General features: G+C 40.8%; 1 pseudogene; it reads right to left on the reverse strand.

Moving 5' to 3' along the window:
- Positions 1-362: 362 nt before the first annotated feature.
- On the reverse strand, positions 363-4,668 carry LOC101570458 (annotated as a pseudogene).
- Between the last annotated feature and the right edge of the window lie 5,130 nt (positions 4,669-9,798).

Here is a 9,798-nt window from a genome sequence, read left to right on the forward strand (position 1 = left end):
TTGCTGTAGGAGCCTGAAGAACAGGGGCCATGAAATTGCAACCACCCCTTCCAGAACTTAGCACTAAATAGGCCCTCAGCACATCAGGATTTCATCTTATGGCTGCATCGCTTACATCCAGATCTGTATGCTTTATGACTTAAAACTAAGACTTGACGAAGGATGGGGAGCATAATCACCGCATAAAAGTTCCCCCAGCATAGCTGCCCTGCACTCAAGGGTCCTGGATCCTCTATCTAGTCTCTGGGGACATTTATATTTAATATATTTTAATATACAAAGAAACAGAAAATATGAAATCTGAGCGATTAGAGGGAGAAAAGTAGGGAGCATGGCAAGAAGCCTGAGCTAGAGAGGGCTGCTTAGGCCAACTTGACCTCCTCTTTGACCCCTGTGGCTTCTGGCTTCTCTTCCTTTGTCTTCTCCTCTCCTGTCACCTCTTGCTTCTCTTCTCAGTCTTTCTCTTTCTCATCTATGTTTTGACTCTTTTAGTTTTTTGAAGTTGGAAGAGTTCTTGCGGCCACCTTCGCCTTCCTCATCTGAGTCAGAGAACTCTTCCTCATAGGCAATTTGCTTGTTAGAGGAACAGATTGAGATATGCTTGTTAGGGTCTTCTTCATCCTCATCACCACTCTCCTCAGGAATGGCATCCTCAGGAGTTGCCTGCATTTGGACTCCAGGTGCATGGGGCAGCATTCTTAGGTTCTCAGAGTTGCTGCTTGATCTTCTCCAGGTACTCATTAGTGTTCTGGTTAGTCATATTGGAAGGACTGATGTGAAGTTTGAAATATGGTCCAAAGTATTTGAAGTAGTTACTTTATGGGAGTTCATTAGGGAACTCTGTGTCTAGGGCCACAGCTCTTTCATATGTCCAGCACTGGGCAATATTACCAATGATATAGCCACCTCCTTCCAGTATCAGCATAGGCAGGTTGAAGCTTTTGACAAATTCCACACACTTGACATGCTCTTTGATCATGAGATTGAAGTAACCCAGCCAATCCCCAAAGAAGGAGTCTGAGCCACACCATAAGACCACCACACTAGGCTGGAACATCTCCATTACTTCAGACATGACAGGCTTGAAAATAGCCTCAGAGGACTTGTCATCAATCCCATCTCAGAGTGGGTAGTTAACAACATACTTGCCTTTGCCAGCCCCAATATCCTGTAGGTCCCCAGTTCCTAAGAAGTATTCTCCATATGTATGAAAGGACACAGTCATGACTCCATCTGTGGTATAGAAGGCATCTTCCATGGCACCGCCATGGAGAATATCAGTGTCAATATATAGCACTCTCTGGTAATACTTTAGCAGTTCAAGGATGGCCAAGATGATGCCATTGATGTAGCAGAAGTCAGATGCCTTGGACTTCTTTGCCTAGTGCAGGCGCCCAGCTCAATTCACAGCAATGCCTGTCTACTGCTTATGAAGTTTCACAGCACTTTCCACAGAGCCACCAGTAGATAACTGACAGAACTCAAACAGGCCATTAACTACTGGACAGTCCTCACCAACACTAAATCTCTGCAGCTACTTGCTGTACTCAGACATGCTATTTGGATGAATGGAGTGCAAGAGCTTAATGTAGTCATCACTCTGGTACTTGATCATCTCCTCAGCATTGGCCTTGTGAGGGTGATAGATTCCCATCTTTCAGTAGAGGCCATAGTTGAGCAGCAGATTGTGAGTCATGAGGACTTGCTGAGGCCTCATTGGATGGCCTTGTCCATAATAGTAATCTCCAACATCTCCATTGTACCATCATCGCAGTAACAAACTTTCCTCCTGGTACCCTAAGTCTACTCCTTCTTGCCACCTCCAGTCTCTCCCATCAGTTGCACTACTTTATTTTTTGTTTGCTCATTTTTCTCTCTCTTTATTTATTTGCCTTGCTTGATGTATTCATTTCATCTGGATTTTAGGCTTTGTTAGCTTGGTCACCTCTGTCTAGGATACTCTTGAGTACTTCCTGGAGTGCTGGTTGGTGTTCATAGATTTCTTGAGTTGTTCTTTTTCATAAAATGTCCTTCTTTTTCCATCTATTTTGAAAATAAAAAGGTTTGCTGGATATGCAAACCTGTTTGATTTTTAGGACTTGAAATACTTCACACCATCTTTTCTGGTGTTTATAGTTTGTATTAAGAAGTCTGTGGTAATTCTAATACCACTTTATATGTGGTATTTTTTCTTTTCTCTGCCAACTTTTATCATTCAGGATATTATTGGGTATTTGACATTTTAATTATAATATGTCATGGGAAGTTTCCTTTTTTATTGTGGCTGTTATTCTGTAAGCCTTGCTTGTATGTATTTTGAATTTTTTCCTCATGCTTAAGAAATTTCTATTATGATTCCTGTAAACAAATTCCTCTAATGCCACTGCCTTGGTCTTAGTCATTTAATAGCTCTTGAATTAATTTTCCTCATTCTCATATAATTTTTAAAGCTTTGGTCCTTGATTTCAAAACCATTTTCTTCACATTGGTCATTTCTGCAATTTGTGACTTCTGTGCAATTTTGAGATCTGGTATTTCTGTCTGATACCTTTTGTTGGATTTTATATCTTTAGTAAATCTATTATTCATGTTTTGAGTAAATTTGATCAGCTCTTCAAATTTTTTATTTGTTCCTCCCATCCTGTTCTGTTTTGCTTGCTCTCAAGTTTTTCAAAGACATCACTTCTGAGACAGCTCAGCTCAGTCTTAGACAATGATTTATTCTTCTTGCTCACCATAACTTGGACCTCTCTGTTATACAATAGTAGCACCAATTAGCTTAAATAAGACAAATCCCGCCTAACAATGTATGACAAAACATGGGTAGCCAATTGCAGAATATCTTGTTACATCTGTTTTGTACCTCTTCCTAAAAACTTATATAAGTAACTGTTTTACTCCAAGACAGTGCTGGTGATTTGGACCTTGATGGTGTCCCCCAGCCCTTTAGCATAATAAAGCTGCAGCCTTCCAAAGTTGCTTGGTGCTGTGTCATCCCTCTTGTCTGATTCTGAGTTCTGCAACAAGATAAAGAAGAAAGAAAGGAATAGATTAGAAAGGACAAAAGTTGATTACACGGGAAAAAGGAGTGACTCAAAGCAAAATATATTGATCTCAATACTTGAGAGATAGAATATAAAAAGTGAAAGAAACAAATAAAAAAGAAAGCAATTCTTTCAAACTTGGTTTGAGGACAGAAAATATGGAGACAATAAGAGGGAATTAAAATAAACACCACTAAACTGAGAAAAAAAAAAAAAACCAAAAAACCAAAAAATCCTTCAAGATCTCAGATCAAATACTCGAATAAAAGAATGTACATATCATTCTCATGTGACTGCCATGCCAAAAAGCTCACGTGTTCACATTGTCCTCTTTTGCCCTTCTGCCAGTGTGATTGGAGGTAGCCATACCAGTCTCTCCTCTTTCCTTTTGCACTCAAAGCCCAAACAGACCCAGTCTCAAGATTTCTCCCTCTCATTAGGAGAGAGAATATGACACTAGCCCTGGGGTTGGCCTAGGAATCCTTGCCCCACCCCCAAGCATAACAGCAGAGTCAGAGGGTGTGTTTGTTCCCAGGCAGAGTCCAGGGAAGTCTGCAGGGCTGCTAAGGGGTTCTGCAGCAGTCTACAGGCAGCTTCCTTTCAGGTAGGGCCCCATGGGAATCTGTGGGCACATTTGTGCTGGGTGTGGGGTCTGAAGGAATCAGCCAATTCATTTGCTCACAGATGTGGGACCATGACAAGCGAGAGCTCACTCTGAGACTGAGGGTCTGTAGAATTTAAGATGGGAGTGTGTTTCCACAGGATTCCACAGGCGAATCCACTTGCTTATTTATCTTGTTTATTCGTGTGTGTGTGTGTGTGTGTGTGTGTGTGTGTGTGTGTGTGTGTAGGACTCCCTTGCCCTTAGTAAGAGTTAGTAAAGTTTCTACCAGGCTGACCAGGTTGTAGCATTGCCCAAAGTCAGAAGAGTGAAGGAAAGAAGGGCCTGGTGTGTATAAAGTCTGACTGAGAAGAGGCTGGAGCAGTGCGGACCAGTCCTGGTAGCTCTGCTTCCCCTCTTCAATGACTCAGATGCTATGCTTGATCTACCTGTGTGTCTTTCCAGTTATGTTTCTAATTCAAGGGATAAAGCCCTCCCCATCTATAGAATACCTGTGGCTTCAGTGAATCCTCTCTGAAACACTTCTTCTGTGACTCCTCCTCTAGTCAAACATGTTGGATCTCTAGGATGTTTAAGAAATATAAATGCTGTATGTTTAACATACATTTCCCTCATATTACAGTCAGCTGAGTTAGGTGGAAATATTATAGATAGTCAGACAGGGCTAGGCCTTGAAGAAAGTCAGTACAAAAGATGAAAACACATTACAACTTGGGCTGGAGGCACATGCGTTGGAAGCCAGATCTCAAGAAAAACACAAAATGACCGAGTCTACATGTCTCCCCAAGGGATAAGTGGCAACACCTGGTTCATCAAGTCTAGATAGACATTATTCACTTTGGTGGGTGACCAAACCCCCAGACCCATCAATTCCTGAAAAGCTCTTTATTCTTTCCATGTACATTTCCACAAGACTTCTTTCCCTATTAGATCAATATTAACTAAGTGGTTATACTTATAATCTTATTGGTTGATAGTAGCTTTAGCCTGTGTTGTAGCCATCTTGTGATTTTGCTCTCTAAAACTTCCTCTGAGAAGTACGGTCCATGGCAACCCAATTGAATCTCCTCCTGTCTCTCTTAGGAGCTGTCTCTCCCTCAATAAAATTTTCAACTCCTAACCTTTGTTTCTTAGAGTTCATTTTTTTTTATTTTAGGGAATATGAACTTGCTGTATCAGACATCTAGCAGGTCAAAAGTCACATTTATTTCCCCTATATAATCTGCAAATCTTTTATCACTTATAACTGTATTATTCTGGAAGGGTGGTGGTAATATTCTTTATAATATTTTTAATTCTAGAAATTTCAGTCTTCCCTGCTTCCCTGCCTCCCCACTTGGTTAGTTTAGCTAAAGGACTGCCAGTTTTATTGGCTTTTTCAAAGAATCTACCTTTGGTTGTATTGATTTTAACTATTGTATTTCTATTACTTATTTCAAATTTCTACTCTAATGTTTATTATTTATTGCCTTCACATTCTTTAGGATTTTTTCCCTATTGTCTTAAGATGAAAAGTTTGAAACTTTGCTTCTTTTTAATATAGGTTTTTGTAGCCATACATTTTCTTATGGATACTGCTTTTTTTTTTCAACTCAAAGGGATTTTTCTTGGTGTCCTTTCGTTTCTTTTTTTCAGCATGATTATTTTGAAGCATAATGATTTCCCATACTTTAAAAATTTCTTCAGTGACTTACACGTTCTAATGAATAGTAGTACTGCAAAAGTGAAGACATCATTTCTGGGAGTGAATTTCAAAAGGCTGTGGCTTTCATCTTACTTACACATTTCCTCCCTGGCTTTCCCTGCTTGCTTTCTCTGATGAAGCACACTGTCATGTGATGTGCCTCCCTGTAGAGAACCCTGGCCCCTTAGCCAGGAAGTGACTGAGGCTCTCAGTCCAACAGATCATAAGAAGCTAGATCCCACAACAGCGATCATGTGAATGAGCTTGGACATGGATGCTCCGCCAACATATATTTGCCGATACCTTGATTGCTGCTGTGTGAGACAACCTGGGCCAGTGGGCCCAGCCAAGGTGTATTCAGATTTCTGTCTCACAGAATATGTGAGACAATAAATGTTGCTTTAAAGCCACTAAATTTTGGTGGGGACACAACTCAGTGGTAGAATGCTTGCCTTCCATACATGAATCCTCAGTTTAATCCCTAGCACTGGAGAAAAAGTCACTGAGTTTTGAGATAATTCGTTATGCAGCAGTTGATAACTAATACAGTTTGATTGGTTCAGGAGGAGAACCTATGTTCATGGGGTAGGACAGCCACATCCCTTCTTATTTCCTGTCTCCATGGGATAAGAAGACTAGAAAGAACCTGTTAGACTAAAATTCATACTAAAATTCTTGAGACCAAGGAGTCTCAGAAAAGAAAAGGTTTATTTATCTCTAAAGGTGCTAGTCCCCCAAAATGACCAGGCTCTGGGACAAGTTCTCACAACTTCCAGCAGCAAGGTTCAGTTCAGTTGGGCTTTGTCCACACCAAATCCTCAACAGTGATTGTAAAAGCAGATTTAATATATATGGTAGGTGCCCAACAAATGATAGTTTTTCTTCCTGTCATGTTCCTTTATGTCACTCAGTCTTCTAAGCCACTCAACCTGAGACATAGGGGAAGGACTCAAACTGCTTGTGTTATAACCTGGAACCATCTTCTAATTAGTAAAACTCCTAATTTATCATGTATTAATGCACTTATTGATAAACTTTACTGAAGGAGGAACTCAACAACTACCTAACTGGTGAGCAGTATATTGAGATTGTACAGAGGTAATTAGAACACAATTTCTTTCCTCAGAGTAGTCAACCTAGAGCCTGTCTCCAAATAGGAGTAGTTATCTTTCTAGATCATCTCATACTTTGGAGGCCCATTACTAGAGATCTAATCTCCAACCCCACACTTTCCCTAAGCCATACTACTCAGGAATAATGACAGAAAGTCTAATACTTCTGTTAGTGGGTTCTGGAGTGCTGAGGTTTCTCCTTGGAGCTAGTTTCAAGGTCCTTTTAGTCTCAAACAAAGAATTAAGTGAAATAAGCAAAATGGTGGCAAAGTTTTATTAAAATAGGAAAAGAAACAGATTCTGCAGGGTGAGTTTGGGCTAAGTAAAAGCAGGAAAAAAGTATACCCTATGGCATTAGGGTAGACTACTGTGTAAGAGCAAGTACAGTGACCAAAACTCAATGTGAACTGTCCTTTTTGTACCTCCCACTCCTCGGGCTGACGTCAGAGCTGGGCCAGCCTGTCAATAACCTGCTCAAGTTCTCCTGAAACATCGATGTGCAGGTCTTTGGGAACTATTCTGCGCACATGTCCTGGGATTGTGTAATTAACACGTCACGCCTACTTTTCCAGCCAGTTTGGTCACACTCTAATGTCCCGTCTCATTTCCTTCATTTTAACTTTAATCCTGGAGACTGGTCTCTCTGAGGCCATCTATGTAGCATCTCTCCTGGGCTTCCACACTTGGGACAGATAGATGTCCAGACACACTCAGGGGATGTCTCTGCATTAGTTGATACTCAGATCTGCAGGTTAGAAAAAAAGTCCTCGAGCCTCAAGTCACTTCATAGCCATTTGTCCCCAAATATTCACAGTAACAGTACAGTTCTGAAATGACTACAAACATGAGTCCAGTATCTGGGTGACCCACACTTGTACCACTGTTGCTGACTAGTGCGGGTCTTTAAATTTTATAATAATGGAAAGTAAAACTAAAGCTTAAATTTAAAGGAAAAAAAATCTCAATTAGAAATTAACAAAAAGCATGGTAAGGAACTTTAGCCTGAGGAGCTGAAAAAGAGCAGGCCCTCCCTCAACAAAGGAAAGTAAGAAAAATAGGAAAGGACTAAGATTAGGCAGACAGATGGGGCACACGCTGATATCAGGGGTCACACTGGCCCACCCACACAGGCAGGACTCCAGCTTTCAGGATTAGCTGTTCAGCCTGAGTCTCAATCATCATCTCAATCCTGATGTCAACATTCTAGACTCTTTATAGCTTAGGGATGGGCTCATTTCTAGAAAAGGATCATCTCTGTGGTCATCTTAGTCATGTAAAGCTCTCCTTGTCAGACCCAAAAGCTACAACTCTTGTTGCATAGGTCCTGCTTTACCTTAGTCTTAACCATCCAGCAGAAAAGTAGAGAACGAAATATAGGAAGTAAAGCCATGGTGCTATGTTCAGCTGTAGGGGACTCAGGGTCAACAATTTCTGACATTGCCAGTCAAGCGGAAGACCCAATACTATTATGGACTACTGGACTCTTTTAGAATATTTTGCTGAGTTAGCACACCTATAATATTCAAATAACGGAACTTAACAAAAAAACGTATACAGATAAATGTCCATTTTGTATCTGTGTATTCAAAGTGCTTAGGTTAGATATATAGTTACATTCTCTTAATGAATAGAGTGATTTGTTCTAATGGTGTTTGTAAATAGGATATCATGTCTGCATCTTGTACAGCAATTAACCACTAGGAAGAATGTATGCAATGTGTTAATTATTTAAACTGTCCTACCAATTTGATTTGAAACTGTCTCATTGCTATTGGTTTATCAATATAATTATGGGGAAAAATAAAAATATAAAAATAAATTTAAAAAAAACCTCTCCCTTTCCTAGAATCCAGATGATGACAGTTTTAGGACAATGGCTGGATACTTCTGCAGAAAACAGAATGTTCCTCAAAACCTCATATCTTGAAGTCCTTGGTCTTGAAGGAGTATGTGATCATGAAAATTCAGAGCTAGGGAGTGATGTGGAGCCAGCTTCTAGATGGACATTCTCTAAATGATCAACTCACCCCTAGGCAGAGGAAGGAAGATTTATAGTGAAAAAGATTTCATTTTAAAGGTCAATATTTGTTCTGTTTTTAGTTATCTTTTCGACATGTACAGGCCTAAGTGAAATATGTTTCATAAAAAAATTGCTTTTACATCCCTGACTATCCAAGAAGAAAACACAAATCATGATTTCAATGAGTGGCATGGAAGGGCCCAGGGTGATGCCAGATCCCCATCCTGAGGTGGTCCTTGATTATGGCACCATCACCAGGGAATAGGAGTGCTGTGGGGATGTGACTGTGAAGCTGAATCCAGGGATCCTGGAGAAGGAGGAAGGTGGGCTGTAGAATGAAAAAGAAGAGGATAGACTCTTCCCAGTTCCCCCCACCATACGGACACTATGCCAACATCAACTCATGAAATCTGTTGGTTCATACGTACCATCTATATGGCTCCGGGGTTTCTAGTATTACTCAATTAATTTTCTCTCTTTTTCCCTCTCCCTCTCCCTCTCTTTTTGACTGTCTTTTGAGACAGAATCTCACTATGTAGTTTAGTCTGGCTTTGAACTCACTATATAGCCCAGGCTAGCCTCAAATTGTCGTGCTACTCCTGTCTCAGGCTCCTGAGTGCTGGAAGTACAGGCCTGTGTGTCACCATTCCCTGCTCAATGCGCTTCGGTTTCTGCTATGTGAACTGCTAAGGTCCCCCAGCCCACAAGCCACTTGGGGGCAGTGTGTCACTAATGCAGCAGCTGCTGGCTGCTGTTTCCTGAGACTCCAAAAGCTGCAAGTCCTTCTGTCTGTCCGTCTGTCTATCTGTCTTGTCTTGTCTCGTCTCGTCTCGTCTCTTCTTTTCTTTCTTTCTTTCTTTCTTTCTTTCTTTCTTTCTTTCTTTCTTTCTTTCTTTTCTTCCTTCCTTCCTGTCCTTTCTTTCTTTCCTTTCCTTTTTTTTTTTTTTTTCTTTGCAGGGGGTGCCAAGGATAGAACTTAGGGCCTTGTAAATGTAAGGTAAGAGCACCACTGAGTAACGTCCCTAGATACCAGTTGTAAGGTATCTTGTCTTCTGTGCTGTCTCCTTCAAGGGCCTGCCCCTGTCTGACTGTCTATATTTCTATCTAACCCAGCTGCCTACAATAGTTCCCTGATAGAAGATTAGAAAGGAAGCCCCAGTCTGGTTTAATCTTTCCGTTGTGGGAACCCTAATACACTTAAGGAAATCAGAACTAAGGACCTTAGCTGGTTTCCAGAGCACCTGGAGGGACCTTCAAAACTTGGCTGAAGGGGTTCCTGTGCTGAACACCAAAAGGAAAGTCAGCATTCAGTTTTC

The sequence above is a fragment of the Octodon degus genome, unplaced genomic scaffold, assembly GCF_000260255.1.
Source record: "Octodon degus isolate 3935 unplaced genomic scaffold, OctDeg1.0 scaffold00003, whole genome shotgun sequence".
In the NCBI taxonomy this organism is placed as follows: Eukaryota; Metazoa; Chordata; class Mammalia; order Rodentia; family Octodontidae; genus Octodon; species Octodon degus.